At 45.6% G+C, this 20,217-nt stretch overlaps 2 non-coding genes across 2 annotated transcripts; one reads left to right on the forward strand and one right to left on the reverse strand.

Moving 5' to 3' along the window:
- Window positions 1-730: 730 nt before the first annotated feature.
- On the reverse strand, window positions 731-804 carry trnat-agu (transfer RNA threonine (anticodon AGU)). Its single transcript has one exon. It is a non-coding gene; the product is annotated as a tRNA-Thr (tRNA).
- A 4,178-nt stretch (window positions 805-4,982) lies between these two features.
- Window positions 4,983-5,054, forward strand: trnat-cgu (transfer RNA threonine (anticodon CGU)). Its single transcript has one exon. It is a non-coding gene; the product is annotated as a tRNA-Thr (tRNA).
- The last annotated feature ends 15,163 nt before the right edge of the window (window positions 5,055-20,217 follow it).

Genomic DNA, 20,217 nt, shown 5'->3' on the forward strand with positions numbered 1-20,217 from the left:
TTGAAAGTATCGACTGGTTTCAAAGCACCAATTGAGATTGGTGCGAATGGGACATGTGCCCCCAGGAACAACGATTGTCGCAGAGTAAACTTAAGTTTGCTGAAGTTAAGTAGTTGAAAGTGAATGTTAGGTTAAGGTAATACCTCAGGAAAGTGGTAAAGAAATGGAAGGAGGAAAGAAAAGGAGGCTATTGATTGTGGAAGGAAAAAAAAGCTGGGAGAAGAGTTGGGTTTGAAATCTGGAACATTAAGCTCAGGCATATGAGAGCTCGGGGTTATGAAGGAGTAAATAGGTTTTCACCGCCAACAAATAATATTTGTTTCATGTAGTAATGATTGATTTCTTGTTGCGTTCTATCAGCAGGTGCCACAGAGAACAAAATATATAAAGCGAGTTATACCGTGACTGGGATTCTAACCGAAGTTGCTGCGGGTACAACACAGGGTACTGACAACTATAGGATCATGGCGCCACACACCAGCTGTTGTTCTTCTGCTCTGTCCACAGCAAAGTAACGCACGGCACCGCTTAGAAAAGATGGATTTTTGGAGAAGTCCGAAATCAGCACCGCCAGAAATTATGACAGTGTTTCAATTCGACATGTGTCTCACAGCGACTGGAGCCTTTATCCAGAGTGGGAACTAATGCAGCCGCAGTCACATTTAAACGGATTGCAGCCCCTTCACACGAGAATAAACTCACCCCTGCAGAGTCATAAAGAAGAAAAAAAAGGCCCCGCTGGGAGTCGAACCCAGGATCGCCTGTTTACTAGACAGGCGCTTTCACCAACTAAGCCACAAAGCCAAATTATGCCTCCACTGCTTACCTCCACTCACTGATACCTATCACCTACCGGTCACTGACTGCTGGAGTCTGAGGCCGTTTTCTATTTATCCATCTCTCTTGTCCGCCTTGTGTCCCGATGCTGTCTGTATCTCTCACTGCGTTTGTCTCAGTATCAATCTGTGAGTTGATTCTTAATGAATACCTGTGTTTGTGTCTTACATTAAATAAATGAGGGGATCAGAAAATTCTTCCTCTGACACTGGGGAACTACTGAGCTAACATTCATAACAAGATATTGTTTGTTGTGATGCAGCAAATACAATATTTCATCTTGAATGATTTAGGTTCAATTCTGTGCAAAAAGAAACTTTGACCCCAACGTGTTTCCAATCGGCCGTCTTTTAATTTGACGTCACAAAAGCCACCATTGCACCTCAAGGTGATTCATAACTAATAAACAGAGAAGTCAAGCAATGAATGGGTATTTATAGAAAGGGTTGTGAGACTGTGGAATGCACTGGCCCAGAGCAGCAGATTTAAAACAAGGTATAAAAACCTGCAGGGTGTGGGGGGAAGGGGGGAGAGAGGCAAGAGAGCCACAGGAAAGGTCACGTTGGAAGTCACTGGCCCCGAATCTGCTTTAAATCCCCCCACTATATTTAAACACATTTAATGTCATACTCATACATTGATGCCTTTGAGCAATATATAATTTGTAACGAGGTCTCTGGTCTAAAATAACTGCTTTATATATTTGGACCCACCCACTGTGTTTAGGCTCTACCCTGAATATTTATCTGCAACCTAGAATCTGCTTATAATCTAGAGACAAGGTCTCAGCAGCTGGCGGGCAGGGAGCAGAGGTTGAGGCTGATCTGTGTCATGTGGGAGCAGAGCACAATATTCCTGCTGTTTATTTTCATTATCCTGCACAATATTCGATGCTGTTCTCAACATCTTACACTCCTCTTAAATATCGGAGGGTTTAGTTTATTGTAATGATGATCGCTGCGGCTCTTTTCAATTTTATGAATTCGTAGCAAATTACATATCTCCAAGCCAGTGAAATCGTCATTGCTGAGACTAAACACTCAGAGCAGGATCAGCGGCTCTTTGGTCTGGGCTGTGATTCTCGCTTAGGGAATTTATATCAATTAATGCGAGACTTTTTAATAGAACTAGTTTCCTCGGCCGGGAGACATTCCACAAGTCTTCAAATAACAACTGCCAGAAAATCAGTGCAGAGCCTGTGTTCAGTATTTCGCAAGAAAACAGCAATTTTATTAATAAAAACGGAAATTCAATCACAGATGTGCCGAAACTGTGAGGTAAAAATGTGAATCCGTTTTTTTCAAGAAGTCTGCTCCACATTTTCCACATTGTCAATCTGGAAGCACGGACAGGACATGCGGTAAATGGACTTTATTTAAAGGTTGTTTCTACCGTTTGGAAACAGAAATACTGAAATATAAGGGATATTTGGATGATTCCTTTTGGATAATAAAGGTCGATCGAGGTTAGTGAAAGGTTAAGGCGAGGTACTGCTAATCTAGTTGGGAGATACGTGGCCTGAAAATGTTACAGTCCCCAAGTTAGACAATCTTTTCTCTCCCTGTTTGGTAAAAATTCTCCCACTTTCTCAAACTAATATTTCACCCAGCTGTAATGGAATGAAGATCGAATCGAGATCTCCTTCCTCCCTCCCGTCCCTCAATCCTACATTCCCTTCCAACCTGTTCGCAGTTTCCTGCCTCACTGGACAGTGAGCCTGATTCTGATGTTAACTCTATGATCGATATCTTATCAGTTCCAGTCCTAACCTCGTCTTTTTGCAGAGTTATTAAAATCTGTTTGATTGAAATCTCTCCAACATGTTATAAAACCGTCCATTTAAAGGCTGTGAGATATAACAAGCGTTTTAATGGTGAGGGGAATCTTTAGAGGAAGAGAACATCTCCTGCAGCAATATAAACAGAGTCAGTGCCCAGCTCTGCTGTTCGGGGCAATCCTCGCCTCCTCCTGTTTCATGTTCACATCGATGGGAGAAGCTGAGAGCGAACTCCAATCTACACGGGCTTTACACCGCTTGAAAGATTAATGGGAAAAGCAAATGATGAGGTAGTTGGAAAAAAGGGTTAACTTTATCCTTTGACAATTAATTTAATTTCAAACTTTTTATCGACCTTAGACCAGCGCAGTTTTCTGATTGGCACCAAGTCTGTACATCTTATTTCTGTTAAACTTTATTCCTGCTCCCGCTCTTCATAAAGAACACAGCGTCCCATGCCACGGGCATTCAGAAACCTTTCAGTTATGGCCAACCTCCTGTAATCGCGGCTTTCACCCTCTAGCGCTCTTTTCACTTACCCTTTACTTGTTTCAATCACGCACTTCAACAGACCTGTTAAGATTAAAGCGGAACGCTTTCGATCTTACTGCACCGCACCAGTGGGCCAATATTTCACACTTAAACCATCGATCGCAGCGAGGTGGCGCTGCCTGTCACACACGCACCTCAACAGTTTTGGGAAAAGTGCCAACCAGCATGAAAAAAAAACCCAGTTCTTCAGTTAACAGGCACTCTATCACAAGATTCCCCAAGGAAATTTCGTGAACAATCGGGTCCCTGTCCTTCCAAAGGCCCGGCATTCGCTGTGCTTGTCTGTCGAGCAGTCCCACAGATTTAATGCATCGACTAGTTTCAAGGTACTAATGTGCAATGGTGCGAATGGGACATGTGCCCTCAGGAACAGCGGTGGTGGCAGAGAAAATTTAACGTCGTAAGTAAAGGAAAGACTTACATTTATATAGCGCCTTTCATGATCACCGGACGTCTCAAAGCACTTTACAGCCAATGAAGTACTTTTAGAGTGTAGTCACTGTTGCAATGTGGGAAACGCCGCAGCCATATTGCGCACAGCAAGCTCCCACAAACAGCATTGTGATAATGACCAGATAATCTGTTTTTGTTATGTTGATTGAGGGATAAATATTGGACAGGACACCGGGAATAACTTCCCTGCTCTTACTTCGAAATAGTGCCATGGGATCTTTTACATCCACCTGAGAGAGCAGGCGGGGCCTCGATTTAACATCACATCCAAAAGATGACACCTCTGACAGTGCAGCACTCGCTCAGTACTACACTGGAGGAGCAGCCTGGATTTATATATTCTATTCCCTGCACGAGGAATCTGAACCCACGGCCTCGTGCCTCAGAGGCCAGTGTGCTTCCCACTGAGCCACAGCTGACACTAAGTAGGCAAAAGTGAATGTCAGATTAAGGGAATACCGCAGGAAAATGACAATGAAATGAAAGGAGGAAAGTGAAGAAGGGCTAATGGTTGTGGAAGGGAGAAAAAGCTGGAAGAGTCGAGTGTGAATTATGGAGAATAAGGCAGAGGAATGTGAGAGAGCGGGGTTTAGAAGGAATAAATAGGTTTTCACCACCAACAAGACAGATTTCTTCCTTTAATAAATAATGATGATTCTCTGAGTTTTATTAGCAGGTGCCGCAAGGGACAGAAGGTGTAAAGCAAGTTGTGCCGTGACTCGGATTCCAACCGAAGTTGCTGCAAACAGAACACAGAGTACTGACCACTATACAATCACGGTGCCGTAGATCATCCTTCTACCAATTACTGTAAATCTGTGCCCCTGGTTATTGACCCCTCTGCTAATTGAAATAGGCCCTTCCTATCCACTCTATCTCGGCCCCTCATAACTTTATACCCCTCAATTAAGTCTCCCATCAGCCTCTACTGTTCCAAAAAATCAACTCCGCCTATCCAATTTTTCCTCATTGGCAAAAGAACCAGAGGGGAGATGAAGAGATTTTGTTTTACGTTGCGAGTTGTTATGATCTGTAATGCTCTGCCTGAAAGGGTGGTGGAAGCAGATTCAATAGTTACTTTTAAAAAGGAATTGGATAAATACTTGAAGAAGAAATGTTTGCAGGGTATGGGGAAAGAGCTGGGACTAATTGGATAGCGATTTCAAGAGCACGATGGGCCAAATGGCCTCCTTCTGTGATGTATGATTCAATGTTTCTGTGAAAGGTTTTATGGAAGTATTCATGCAAATGAGGCGGATCAGTTGCCTGCTCCACTATCCTGCTTTATTTTCGTCCATTTGTGCCTGTGCTATTTTAACCTAATTGAAACAATTCAGAATTTGCTAGTCAGGGTACCACCGACGGCGCGGTGGCCAAGTGGTAAGGTGTTGGTCTCGTAAAACGAAGATCATGGGTTCGACCCCCATCCGTGCCTAGCGGGGTTTTATCACCTTTAATATGACTTTTTAAACTTTTCTCCCGATGAACTCTATCAAAATCGTTCATAATTTTGAACATTACTATCAAATCTCTTCTTGCATTCTCTACGCTAAAGAGAAAAATCCCAGCTTCTCCAGTCTCTTCACATAAATGAAGTCCCTCACCCCTGGTACCATTCCAGTAAATCTATTCTGCGCTCTCTCCAAGGCCTTGACTTTCTTCCTGAAGCGTGGTGACCAGAATTGAAGAAAATACTCCAGCTGAGGCCTGACCAAGGATCCCACGTGCTTTTTTAACAGCCTTCTCAACGTGTCCTGACCACTTCACAGATCTATGTACGCACACCCCATGTCTCCCTGTTCTAGCATCCACTTTAAAATTGTACCATTTAGAGGCGGTTAAGAAAATGCAGGGGGGAGCTTTCTGACCAGTTTCGGGGCCAGTGATCTCCAGAGGGAGCTGATTAAAGTAAATAATTGTTCATGTTAAAATTGTACCATTTAATTAATTTTGCCTCTCCTCATTCTTCCTACCAAAATATATCACTTCACACTTCTCTGCGTTAAATTTCATCTGTCTCGTGTCTGCCCATTTAACCAGTCTGTATATGTCCTCCTGTAGTCTGTTACTATCGTCTTCACTGTTTACCACATTACCGTGTTTCGTATTATTTGCAAAATTTGAAATTATGCCCTCTATACCCAAGTTCATTAAACTTCATCAAAAAGAGTAGCGGTCCTACTATCGACCCCTGGGGAACACCACTCTAAACTTCCTTCCAGTCTGAGCATCTAAAGCCTCTCCCTGCAAAAACTTCCTGACCTGCGGAGCAATTCAAATAGACAGAGTGAGAAGCGATAGCAGAGAAATTTCAAAACTAAGATCGATAGATTGTTGTTAGGCAAGGTTATTAAAGTTAACGGCAAAAATGGAGTTAAGATACAGATCAGCCATGACCGATTTGAATTGTGGAACATGGTAGAGGGGCTGAATGGTCTAATCCTTTTAATGTGTACAGAGATCCACACACACAAACCCAAACACAGCTGCACACACACGCAGAGATGGATAGATAGAGAAAAGAGATGGAGAGACAGGCCCACAGACAGGGAATGAATCTGTGTCAGATAGAAAGATAGCGAGAGAGAGAGAGAGTGAGACAACAGGGAGAGAAACAGAATACGAGGCAGAAATAGGGACACAGAGAGACAGAGAAGGAGGAACAGACAGAGAGTTACACAGAGGGAGAAACGAAGATACAGGCACAGAGATAGCGAGTCATTGGAGTGCACAGCATCTCAAATAGAGCATTATAAAATGTTAGAAATAACTACGAATGAAGGTGCCATTATTCACCGCTTCAACATTGCGCACGTCAGCCTCTCTCTCCGGGCTTCCCATCTAAGGAGGAGACCTTACAGCGAGCCTGTGGTCCCAGTGATTCCCCATAGTAACTCACCCCGGGACAGGCTGCGAATGCATGTCGCTGTTCAGTTATAAAGAAGGAGGGAAACCGTCTGATAGAGATTCAGACAGAGAAAGAGAGAGAAACAAACAGACAGACAGTGAGAGAGAGGGAGAGAGAAATAGAGAGAGAGAGAGAGGAAAAGAGAGGAAGAAGCTGTTGCGAATTTGCTGCAGCTTCCCAAGTCCAGGGCGGGAACACCAAGTTCTAACACAATTGGCGGTAAAGCGCTTTGGGACGTTCTGAAGTCGGGCAAAGCGATAAAATACACGTCCTTCCGTTGATCATCTTTACAAACTGCAGGGGCTAGCAATTAAATAGGTTGACAAGGATGCCTATATCTTTCTCCCGCTCTGTCCATCTCGCTCTCTCTCTCTCTCTCTCTCCCTTTTCCTTCTTCCCTCTCTCTGACTCTCTCTTTGTCCATATCGCTCCCTCTCTCTCTCTCTCTCTCTCATACCCGCAGAATAGCGAATCACAGGGTCAATGAAGGAAACAGATTTGTGTCTCTGTCCTGTTTCAAAACCGCAAAATGAAAGAACCCCGCGATGACGGCTCGGGCAGAATTGATTCTGTGGGGAGCTTGACCTTCCATCAGAGGTGGTGAGATACAAGGACGCGAGGCTATTAAGAGGCTTCTCGATAATAATTGCATAAATTCTGGAGCCTAAAGGAGGTGCGGGTCTCTGAACCTTTCAGACACTTTGCAGCGAATGTACAGCACAGGAAAAGGCCATTCGGTACAACTGGTCTCTGCCGGCGTTTATGCTGCACACGAGCCTACTCCCAGCCCTCATCATCCAACTTTCAGCATATCCTTCTATTGCTGTCTCCCTCATATACTTATCTAACTCCGCCTGAAATGCATCAATGCTATTTACCTCAATTATTACTTATGGTAGCGCGTACTTTGAGTAAATAACTATCTCATGAACTCCCTATTGGAATTATTGGTCACTATCTTATATTGATGACTTCTAGCTTTACTTAGTGTGACACAAGAGCTTTCCAATCCCGGCCAGCGCCTGGAGACAGAGAAATCCGTCAGGAGCAGTATTCACCGCCAGGCCTGAAATCTTGCTCAGTTTAACTGCCTGTTGTCAGCAGACTGCAACACATCCAATGGTGAAAATGAGCGACAATATCTGGAAACAGTTAACAGGTCAGTGTGTTACAGAGCGGAACTGACAGTAGCTTAACTATCTTAATTATATCACATCTTTATCTTCTATATCCAAAAGTATACAAGCCTAGTCTGTGCCGCTGCGCTTGATAATCTAAGCCTTTCAGCCCCGGTATCATTCTGGTCAATCTGCGTTGCACCCGCTCCAAGGCCAATATATCATTCCTGAGATGTGGTACCCGGAACTGGACGCAGTACTCCAGATGTGGTCTAAGCAGAACTTTATACAACATATGAACATAGGAACAGGAGTGGGCCATTTAGCCCCTCCAGCCTGTTCCGCCATTCATTGGGAGCATGGCTGATCTGCGACCTAACTCCATGTACCCGCTTTTGGCCCATATCCCTTACTACCATTGGTGAACAAAAATCTATCAGTCTCAGATGTAAAATTAACATTTGATCCAGCATCAATTGTCGTTTGTGGAAGAGAGTTCCAAACTTCTACCACCCATTGCGTGTAGAAGTGTTTCCAAATTTCACTCCTGAAAGACCTGGCTCTAATTTTTAGACTATACCCTCTAGTCCTGGACTCCCCAAGCAGTGGACATAGTTTATCTCTATCTATACTAACTGTTCCCCTTATTATCTTGAAAACTTCAATCAAATCTCGCCTTAACCTTTAAATTATCGAGAATACAACCGTAATTCGTGTAACCTCTCCTCCTAATTTAACCCTTGGAGTCCGGTTTTCATGCTGGTAAACCTACACTGCACTCGCTTCAAGGCCAATATATGTGTAGCTTTCAAAAGCTCTTATAATAATTTGTCCATGACTACACAAACCACTCTGGGTACAGGTATATTGTGTATTATAAAACAGGATTATTAAGCATTAAACTTCCAGTAGAAAGAAGCAATACTGAACAAGAAGATAGTCACAGTCTGTTCGTTTAACCCTGGTGTTCCTTCCAAGTGACTGCGGTGTGGTATCCTGATATGTCTTGCTGTGTTATGTTGACTGAAGCTCGCTTCTTTGGGTTCTTGCTGTGTTCTGTTGACTGAAGATCGCTTCGTTGGGTTCTTGCTGTGTTCTGTTGACTGAAGCTCGCGTCTTTGGGTTCTTGCTGTGTTCTGTTGACTGAAGCTCCTATCAATTTCTGGTTACGTGGTGTGCGCTACTTTCAGTGTTCAAAACCTGTATCTTTATACCCTTTTTCCGCTCGTTTTGCCCACGGGGTAGAAATTAACCCTCTGACATCTGCTAAAAGTAATGCTTCCCTCGTTAGCCATATTATGACCTTGTTAATCTCACTAGGTCACTTTCTGTGCACAACAAAGTACCCTTATCTTTGATGTTCAGTTTTCACAGAACATTTTAAAAAATGTTTTCTAAACAATCTGTCCATCCTATAGCTGTATCAATGAAGGATGCCACCAACTCCTATCTCTTTCTCTAGTTCTTGTATCTTTAAGCATAATATTACTAAATTCCTCGTCCCCACCAGTCTCCATAAACTTAGCACTACATTCCGTTACTTCAGTAATTGAAAACACAGCAGTTTCAGTCAGGTTGGCATAATTATCCATCCTGCTTTTCTCTAAGACATTCGCCATTTTATACAGGCTTTTAACATACAATTTCACATATTATATTTCTTAATAATGTTTACTAAAACCTACAGGTACACCCTATTCTACATATGGTTACTAAGGTGTGGTGTCTCAGAACTGCTAACAGTGCTCTAGGTGTGGTCTAAAACCTCACCCATTCGATGCGGCAAAGTCTTGCTCACTTACTTGTGCTCAAAGTGGGAGAGCTGCCCCACAGAGTAGTCAAGCAACAACTTGACATAGTAATACTCAAAGAATCCTACTCAAAGAATCACAACTTTCAGCCAACGTCCCAGACTCCTCCATCACCATCCCTGGGTATGTCCAATCCCACCAGCAGGACAGGCCGACCAGAGATGGGGGTCACATGTCCCATTTGTACCAATAGTCATTGGGGCAAGAATCCAGTCGATACATTTAGATCTGCATGACCGCAATTCTCCAATCACTGACCCTGCACCGTGTGTTTTACCTCCGCAATCATTATTGCGCTGATTTTGTGATATTCAATTTGTCGTGTAACCACAAGTCGAAATGAATCACATTGATCATTACAGTAATGCTACGCCTCTGATATTTAACAGTAATAGAAGATGTTGAGAACAGTAGGAGTACGCTGCAGGATAATGAATATAAACAGCAGGAATATTGCAATAAAATAGAAAATGTTGGAAACACTCAGCAGGGCGGGCAGCATCTGTGGAGAGAGACACAAAGTTAGCATCGCAGATTGATGAGCTTTCATCAGAACTTGAACAAGTTAGAAATGTCACTGGTTTTAAGCAAATAAAATGGCAGGGAAAGGGGGAGCGGAGGAAAGTACAAGGGGAAGGTCTGTGATAGGGTGGAAGGCAGGAAAGATTAAATGACAAAAGGGGTGATGGTGCAAGGCTGTAGGGGTGGTATTGGGAGAAGCAAAGAAACAAAAGATGGATCCAGAGGAGGTGTAACTGGCAGCAGCAGAGTCATTACCAACAGCTGCTGTCCACAAAATGGGAACAGTGGCTATGAACTGAAATTGATGAACTGAAATTGATTAACTGAAATTGATGAACTGAAATTGATGAACGGAAACTGATGAACTGACATTGATGAACTGAAATTGATGAACTGAAATTGATGAACTGACATTGATGAACTGAAATTGATGAACTGAAATTGATGAACTGAAATTGATGAACTGAAATTGATGAACTGAAATTGATGAACTGAAATTGATGAACTGAAATTGATGAACTGAAATTGATGAACTGAAATTGATGAACTGACATTGATGAACTGAAATTGATGAACTGAAATTGATGAACTGACATTGATGAACTGAAATTGAGTCCAGATGAAAAGATGAGGTGCTGTTCCTCAAGCTTCCGTTGAGCTTTATTAGAACAGTGTAGGATGCCGAGGACAGAAGCTCAGAGTCACGCTTGTGGTCTGGATGAAGTTGTTCCACAAAGTGATCACCCAATCTACGTTTGGTCCCCCGAATATAGAGGAGACCCGCGGTGTGAGCAGCGAATACAGTTTACTACATTGAAAGAAGTTCAAGGACTTTGCTGTTTCACCTGGAGCGAATGTTTGGGGCCCTGGATGGTGGGAAGGGAGGTGGTCAAAGGGCAGGTGCTACATCTCCAGCGCTTGCACGGGAAGGTGCCGTCGGAAGAATCAGCCTCAGCATCTGCTCCCTGCTCACTGGCTGCTGAAAGTTTAAATATATCCACCCAGAGGCAGCGTTAAATCTCCTGTATTGCTGAAATCCTTCAATATATCAATATGACAATAATTGTGGTTAAAATACAGTGGGGGATTTAAAGCAGATTCGGGGCCAGTGGTTTCCACGGTGATATTATCTGTGTCTCGCTTGACTCTCTCTCCCCTTCCTCCCACACGCTGCCAGTTTTTAAACTTTGTTTTAAATCTGCTAACCTGGGCCATTGCAATCCACAGTCTCACAACCCTTTCTACAAATACCGTTTCAATTCTAACTTTATTGGTTCCGGGTATAGAAGATCAAAAGAAAAAAGTCCTGCATTTATCGAGAATGTCCCAAAAAGCTTTACGGCCAATGAAGCGCTTTTTCAGGTGTAGTCACTGTTGTGGGAGCGAGGTGAGGCGGAGCCCGGTATAAAAACCAGCGCGAGCAGCAAGGCCCGACCAGTTCAGACCAGGGAGCGAGGTGAGGCGGAGCCCGGTATAAAAACCGGCGCGAGCAGCGAGGCCCGACCAGTTCGGACCAGGGAGCGAGGTGAGGCAGAGCCCGGTATAGAAACCAGCATGAGCAGCGAGGCCCGACCAGTTCAGACCAGGCAGCGAGGTGAGGTGGAGCCCGGTATAAAAACCAGCGCAAGCAGTGAGGCCCGACCAGTTCGAACCAGGGAGCGAGGTGAGGTGGAGCCCGGTATAAAAACTGGCGCGAGCAGTGAGGCCCGACCAGTTCAGACCAGGAAGCGAGGTAAGGCGGAGCCCGGTATAAAAACCGGCGCGAGCGCCGAGGCCAGACCATTTCGGACCAGGGAGCGAGGTGAGGCGGAGCCCGGTATAAAAACGGGCGCGAGCAGCGAGTCTTACCAACTCAGCAGCGGGGAGAGAGGTAAAAAGTAATCAGACATCACCAGGCAGCAGGTAAGTGATTGGTTGGTGAGTATTTCTCTTTTTTAAACTTTAACTCTGTGGTTTATAGTTGCTAAGGTCTTTCTGGTGTAGCGGGGACTGTTGGTAAACCATACAAGCGCCTTAGAGTTTATCTTTAATTGGTGATAGTGAATTAATTTAAATTAATTAAAGGGTAAGTCATGCCAGGAGAGCCCAGCCCCGTGTTATGCTCCTCTTGCTCTATGTGGGAATTCAGGGACACTGCTGGTGCCCCTGATGACCACGTGTGCCAGAAATGCATCCAGCTGCAGCTACTAGCAGACCGCATTGCGGCCCTGGAGCTGTGGATGGATGGGCTTTGGAGCATTCAGGATGCTGAGAGGGTCGTGGATAACACGTTTGATGAGGTGGTCACAACGCAGGTAAGGGCTGGACAGGCAGAAGGCAAATGGGTGACCATCAGGCAGAGCAGTAGAGGCAGGCAGGTAGTGCAGGGGACCCCTGTGGCCATCCCCCTCTCAAGCAGGTATACCGATTAAGATACTGCTGAGGGGGATGACTTACCAGAGGAAGGTAGCAGCAGCCAACTTCCCGGCACCAGGGGTGCTTCTGCTGCTCAGAAAAGGAGGAAACAGAGTGGGAGAGCAATAGTGGTAGGGGATTCTATCGTAAGGGGAACAGATAGGCGTTTCTGTGGCCGTAGACGTGACTCCAGGATGGTTTGTTGCCTCCCTGGTGCCAGGGTCAAGGATGTCACTGAACGGCTGCAGGGCATTCTGAAGGGGGAGGGTGAACAGTCAGAGGTCGGGGTTCACATTGGGACCAATGACATGGGTAGGAAGAGGGATGAGGTCCTGCAGCAAGAATTTACGGAGCTAGGTAGCAGATTAAAGAGCAGGACCTCAAAAGTTGTAATCTCTGGATTACTCCCAGTGCCACGTACTAGTGAGTATAGGGATAGGAGGATAGAGCAGATGAATGTGTGGCTAAAGAGTTGGTGCAGGAGGGAGGGCTTTAGTTTCCTGGATCACTGGGCCTGCTTCTGGGGAAGGTGGGACTTGTACAAGTCGGACGGGTTGCACCTGAACCAGAGCGGGACAAATATCCTTGCGGGGAGGTTTGCTAGCACTGTTCGGGGGGGTTTAAGCTAAAATGGCAGGGGGTTGGGAAACTGAGCAGGGAGACAGAGGAAAGGGAAGCAGGGATAAAAGCAAAAGATAGGAAGGAGAAACACAACAGTGGCAGTCAGAGAAATCAACAGTTTAATTCAAACGTGGCCACAGTAAATAATAATTCTAATAGGTCTAAGAGCATTAAAAAAACAAACCTGAAGGTTTTGTGTCTTAATGCGAGGAGCATTTGTAATAAGGTGGATAAATTGGCTGCGCAAGTAGAGGTAAACGAATATGATTTAGTTGGGATTACGGAAACGTGGCTCAAGGATGGCCAAGGCTGGGAACTCAACATCCAGGGGTATTCGATATTCAGGAAAGATAGGCAAAAAGGAAAGGGAGGTGGGGTAGCATTACTGGTTAAAGAAGGGATTAATACAATTGTAATGAAGTATATTAACTCTGATGATGTGGAATCTGTATGGGTAGAATTGAGAAATACGAAGGGGAAAAACACCTCCCAACAGTAAGGTGGAGGTTGGGGATGGCATTAAAAGGGAAATTAATGAAGCGTGCAATAAGGGCACAGGAGTCATCATGGGTGACTTTAATCTGCATATAGATTGGGCCAATCAAATTAGTAACAACACTGTGGAGGAGGAATTCCTGGAGTGTGTACGGGATGGTTTCCTGGACCAATATGTCGAGGAACCAACCAGAGCTCAGGCCATCTTAGACTGGGTATTGTGCAACGAGAAAGGATTAATTAGCAATCTTGTTGTACGAGGCCCCTTGGGTCTGAGCGATCTGATTATGATCGCTCAGACCCAAGGGGCCTCGTACAACAAGATTGCTAATGTTACCCCACTATTCAAAAAAGGTAGTAGAGAAAAAGCAGGGAATTATAGACCGGTAAGCCTGGCATCGGTACTGGGGAAAATGATAGAATCTATTATAAAAGATGTAATAGTAGAGCACTTGGTAAGCAGTGACAGGATCAGACACAGTCAACATGGATTTACAAAAGGTAAATCGTGCTTGACTAATCTACTGGAATTTTTTGAGGATGTAACTGGTAAAATAGATAAGGGAGAACCAGTGGATGTGGTGTATTTGGACTTTCAGAAGGCTTTCGATAAGGTCCCACATAAGAGATTAGCGTGCAAAATTAAGGCACATGGGATTGGGGGCAAGGTATTGACTTGGATAGAGAACTGGTTGGCGGACAGAAAGCAAAGAGTTGGAATAAGGGGATCTCATCGAAACCTCTAAAATTCTGTCAGGCCTGGACAGACTAGATGCAGGAAGGATGTTTATGATGGCCAGGGAGCCCAGAACCAGGGGCCATAGTCTAAGGATAAGGGGTAAGACATTTAGGACTGAAATGAGGAGGAATTTCTTCACCCAGAGAGTGGTGAACCTGTGGAATTCTCTGCCACAGAGGGCGGTGGAGGCCAGTTCATTAAATATATTCAAGAAAGGGTTGGATATATTTCTTAAGGCTAAAGGGATCAAGGGATATGGGGAGAAGGCAGGGACAGGGTACTGAATTTGGATGATCAGCCATGATCGCATTGAATGGCGGAGCAGGCTCGCAGGGCCGAATGGCCTACTCCTGCTCCTATCTTCTATGTTTCTATGTTTCTATGTTTCTATGTGATGTAGGAAACGCGGCAGCGAAATTGCGCACAGCAAGCTCCCACAAACAGTTATGAACAGATATCCTGTATTAGTGACGTTGACTGAGGGACAAATATTAGTCAGGACACCGGGGATACCTCCCCTGCTCTTCGTCGAAATAGTGTTTACTGTCCCCCTGAGAGGCCAGACAGAGCCTCGGTTTATAGTTTCATCCAAAAGACGGCATCTCCGATAGTGCAGCACTCCTTCAGTATTGCACTGAACTGTCAGCCTAGATTTTTGTGCTCAAGTCTTGGAATAGTTCGTGGATTTCAGGAGACGGGTGGAATCTCTCCCAAGCTCCACCTTAATCTCCGCACAGACATGTCCCATAAACCCTTCATTTTCTTTGCATGTATCTCTCTATCTCTCCCTAACTATTTTTTTTCTCAACCTTTTTCCCTGATGGACTTCGCAGGCTTCCGAGAACGGCCACTGCTGATCTAACCTGCAACACTAGCAGAAAACGGTAAAGAAAGAAATAATGACTGAGGCGGCAGGGAAAGTAATTCTGGAAAGTACAATGGAATGAACAAAATATTTCAAGTAGGTGCGCAGATTGAAGCTGGCCTGTTCTTCAATCACAATTCAGGAGATCTCATTGGCCATTCCCATTCTCTGAAGGGCTTCAATCAACCAGTTGTGGCTTTGCTGCAAAATGTCACCACCGGAACCTGGCTGAATAACAACTCTGCTGGGGCTCGAACCCACAGCCTTTGAATGACTTTCATCGATCATTAACAAGAAGTCCAATGCGCTATCCATTGCGCCACAGAGCCGATCATAGAGTACAGTTTCACATTGCTCATTACACGGATAGTCATTGCCGTCAAGTACAGATTTATCTCCTAATCTCTCTGCTGCGCTTCTTGTCACTCTCACTGTCAATCTTCCTGCCTATCGCTTTGTCTCACTCTCAATAACTCACTCTCAATCTCTCTCTCCCTCTGCGCCTTGCTCTGTGTCTCTCTGCCTTTCTCTATCTCTCGGTCTCTCTCTCTGCTTTTGTCTCTCTTCCGCTCCCAGTAGGGTCGTAAACACTTCAACCTAAGTCAACAGATATGTGGTACAGGTCGGGAAGACTCAAGGCTTGAAGACACCGAGTGTCTTTAGGGGCAGAACAGCAGTTTAATCAAGTAATGCCCCACAGCAACCAGCACACAGCTCAGGGAAACGTCCTCATTTCTTGTCAGGACAGGATGAGCCCTCCCCAGTAGGGGCTGAACTTTTTTGATTACAGGCAGTGTAGTGGGGAAATGGTCGGCAGTTGGAGCTCCGGTTTTGGAAGAGTTAACGTATATCAGATACTTCCAGTTGTGGGCTGTCCAAAACTAGGGGTCATCAATACACGATAGTCACTGACAAATCCAATAGGCAATTCAGGACAAACTTCTTCACTCAGAGAGTGGTTAGAATATTGAATTGCCGGCCACGTGGAGTGTTTGAGACGAATAGATGCATTTCAGGGGAAGCTGGATACACACATGAGGGAGACAGGAACAGAAGGTTCTGCTGATTGGAGGTGATGAAGCAGCTCGGGAGGAGGCTGGTGTGGAGCAGAAACACCGACACACACCAGTTGGGTTCAGTGGTCTGTTTATGTTTTGTAAAAGTCAGCGTCATTCTACGTAATTCCCGCCTTCTGTTTGGCTTTGTTCTTTGAGGGAATGGGAATATCGACAATGCTGGAAATGTAGATTCACCTTCTGTCAGCAAACTTCACCGGAGAGCAGCTCCCGCCACTAGGTGCTGAGATACCGGAGAGACTGAGGACTCTGGGGGAGGAATGTCCGCGTGTTGCACAGGCTCGGAACATTAGGACAGCTATCGCCCAGTGTATAAAACGGCCATGGACCGACTCGACCATGCAAATTATTCGGGTAAGATTACGCGCAGCAGCGAAGATCAGTTGCCTTCTCCACTAGGTTAGGCGGGAGCTGCCAGCTTGAGAAATAGCAGTGGAGAGAATGCTGAGCGATTTCAGAGTCAGCGCTCTGAGAAAAGAGAGGATTAAAGAACAAAAAGCAGATTTAGAACTTCTGAACAGATCCGCCGCGAGCAGGGTTCGAGCCTCAGCTAAACAAACCACCGGATTTTCGAATCCAACATCTTACCCACTCGGCCGTCGTATCTGAAATTGCCTCCGTTTTAAACAGACCCAGAATGATCCGGGACTGATTCACTTTTGTTCATGTTTCTGTCCTGGACAAACAAGTGGATTGCAGCTGCCAATCATAACATGGTTTGGAGGGAACTTCCTGCATTAACCAAACCACCAACAGCCTCCAGCTGTCAATTAACTCTCCCCATCAGAGAGAGAGAGAGAGAGAGAGAGAGAGAGAGACAGAGAGCTTCCTGCATCCAACCCTGAGCTTGTTACCCTCACCAGCTGCTCACTCACACCCCGCTGTCAGAAACACTGAACTTTATACCGAGACCCTTCAAATACAGTCTATAAAATGAGAAAAGATCAAAGTTCATCAAAATTCGATTGAGTGGAACAACGTTAATAAACTTTCCACCGTCGCTCGGTTACCATGTTCGGCATTCCTTCAATCGATAGAATAAATTATCGGCTGTTAGAATTGTTTCCACTGGGGTGAATAATTTTTGTGTGAGGAATGTTCCAGCATCGTAAACCAGGGAAACGCGCCGACCGAGCTGTGTCTTGATCGCTTCTGGGCAGCCGGACAGTTCGCCCTTCATTCTACTCTGATTCACTTTCCCAAAGCGGATCTACAGATCCTCAATCTGCTGACTGGGTTTTCTGTTTTAGGTTACTTTCGATTTTTCCCGCTCTTGACTGGCAATGTATTCCAGAACTCGGAGCAACTCTCCCCCTTGCATCGTGTCCCAGCCTCGATTGAAAGCGGCCCACAGCGACCCCAACCTCGTCACCCACCCGCTGACAGACACACCGTGGTCACACTCTGCTCCAGTGAGATTAATGTCCAGAGCGGGTTCAAGGTCAAATTCAACTGCGAGCAGAGCAGAGCACTTGAGAGCGAAACAACTTTGCCTTTTGTACCTGTCTTCTAAAGCGCCGCACTGCTCCACCAGACAGTTCATTAGGACGATAATGTATCTCAATAAGTTTATCCCAATTCAGCCGATCTCAGGGGTGCAGAAAGCAAAACGTGATGATCCTGCATTGGCTGGAATCGAACGCGGATCTCACATGGCAGGCAAAAACCTTCTGCCTGAACCAGGCAATGTCCGCACAGACCCGCGCTGCTGGTGTCCAGATAGAAACATGCCAGAAAGGACATGCAGTCTGACAGAGCTCCTGTGGTGACCCGACCCCGTCTGATCCACAGCTGCAGCACCAGCCGCTTGCAACTGCGATCACCGAGTGTTTAAGGCATTTGACTTGAAATCGAGTGGGGTCTTTCTGCGCAGATCCGAATCCTGCTCCCAGCGCCACTCTTTCAAGCTCTCTTCCTGAACTGCTCTGAAATGATGGCTGATCAGCCAGGGGAGGCGGTGTTGTGCTGCCCGTCACTACTCTCAGTGACTCGGCGTCTGTCAGCTGGCTGCATGTGTCTCAGTGTGAAACCTGTCTGAGCGCCCAGAAGACTGACTTTAGTTTGACCATCTTTTTAATTTGTTTTCCAAGAGTTGCACTGAGCAGGTGCTGAGTTTCCTTCTGGAAAGCGGTTCACCAATTCAGCTCCGAGGGAAAGTGGGCTGTGACTAGAGTCACTTGTGTAATAGGAAGTGTCAGGGCAGCAGTTTGCCTTCCTGAAGGACATACATCAACAAGTTGAGGTTTTGCAGTAAAATCACCCTGTCGAGCCGCGGAATCAAGGAGCCCTGACTTGCAACAGGACTCGAACCCACAACCTCTCAATGCTGCATCTATGAATCATTCATTCATTGCTCACAGATCCAATGAGATCTACCAGTGCGCCACAGAGCCGATTACATCACAAAGCCTTTTCAGTTACCCGGCTGGTTGGTTTTCACGTTGCTCCCATGACGCTCGGACAATGTGGGAAAATCAGCGCAAAATCTGCTTTCATCCTATTTAAAGGAATGTTGTTTTCTACACTGTCACATAAGCTGTGAGAAGGTGAGTTTTTACTAACAATAAATGGGGTTCGGTTGGGATTTCAACACGAGACCTCCCACATTTACAACTGGAAGAAACTCCACAAGGAGAGTCACACCCCTAAACCAACGAGCCGCTGACGGAGCACCTTGCCCCTCATGAAGCATTACATCCTCAGAATCTGTCATTCGTGAAGAAAGGCATTCGACCCATCGTCCCTGCGCTGGCTCTCTGAAGGAGCTGTCTAATTAATCCCACAGCCCATAGTAGTACAAATGTTTTCCTTTTGAAGTATATATTAGTAATTTGAGACATGACATCAGCTGAGTGCAGCATGTTTCGGAGCAAAAGGTTAAATTGGACCTGACGTTTAAGATGATTGATATCAGACCAGAGGCGACAGGAGGAAACTCAACGAGTTCTTGTGACCTGCAATGCACTGCCTGAAAGGATGGTTGAAACAGATTCACTAGCAGCTTTAAGAAGAGCATTGACTAAATACCCGAAGGGAAATCATTTACAGAGCTATGGGGAAAGAGCAGATGAGAGGGAATAAATGTACAGGTCTTTCATAGACCAGCACAGGCACGATGGACCGAATGACCTCGTTCTGTGCTGTATTCCTGGCCCACCTCACATCTTCCACCCTCCGTAAACTTCAGGTCATCCCAAACTGCTAACTCGCACCTAGTCCCCTTCACACATCACCCCTGAGCTCGCTCACTTACACTGGCTTCCGGTTATGCGATGTCTCGGTTTTAAAACGTTCATCCTTGTTTTCAAGTCCCTCCACAGCCTCTCCCCTCACTATCTCTGTAACCTCTTCCAGCCCTTCAACCCTCCGAGATACCTGCGCTCCTCCAATTCTCGCCTCTTGCGCATCCCCAATTTAATCGCTCCACCATTGGCGGCCGTGCTTTCAGCTGCCCCCGGCCCAAAACTCTGGAAACCCCTCCCTGAACCTCTCCGCCGCTCCACCTCTCTTTCCGCCTCCAAGACGCTCGTAAAACCCTCCTCTTTGAACAACCTTTGACCATCGGCCCCAATATCTCCTGATGTAACTCGGTATCACATTGTGTTTAAAACCTCCTCTTTGAACAACCTTTGACCATCGGCCCCAATATCTCCTGATGTAACTCGGTATCACATTGTGTTTAAAACCCCCTCTTTGACCAACCTTTGACCATCGGCCCCAATATCTCCTGATGTAGCTCGGTATCACATTGTGTTTAAAACCCCCTCTTTGAACAACCTTTGACCATCGGCCCCAATATCTCCTGATGTAACTCGGTATCACATTGTGTTTAAAACCTCCTCTTTGACCAACCTTTGACCATCGGCCCCAATATCTCCTGATGTAACTCGGTATCACATTGTGTTTAAAACCCTCCTCTTTGAACAACCTTTGACCATCGGCCCCAATATCTCCTGATGTAGCTCGGTATCACATTGTGTTTAAAACCCCCTCTTTGACCAACCTTTGACCATCGGCCCCAATATCTCCTGATGTAACTCGGTATCACA

Source organism: Somniosus microcephalus, unplaced genomic scaffold, assembly GCF_052327205.1.
Source record: "Somniosus microcephalus isolate GS21.2 unplaced genomic scaffold, FLI_Smic_1.0 unresolved_chr1, whole genome shotgun sequence".
Lineage (NCBI taxonomy): Eukaryota > Metazoa > Chordata > Chondrichthyes > Squaliformes > Somniosidae > Somniosus > Somniosus microcephalus.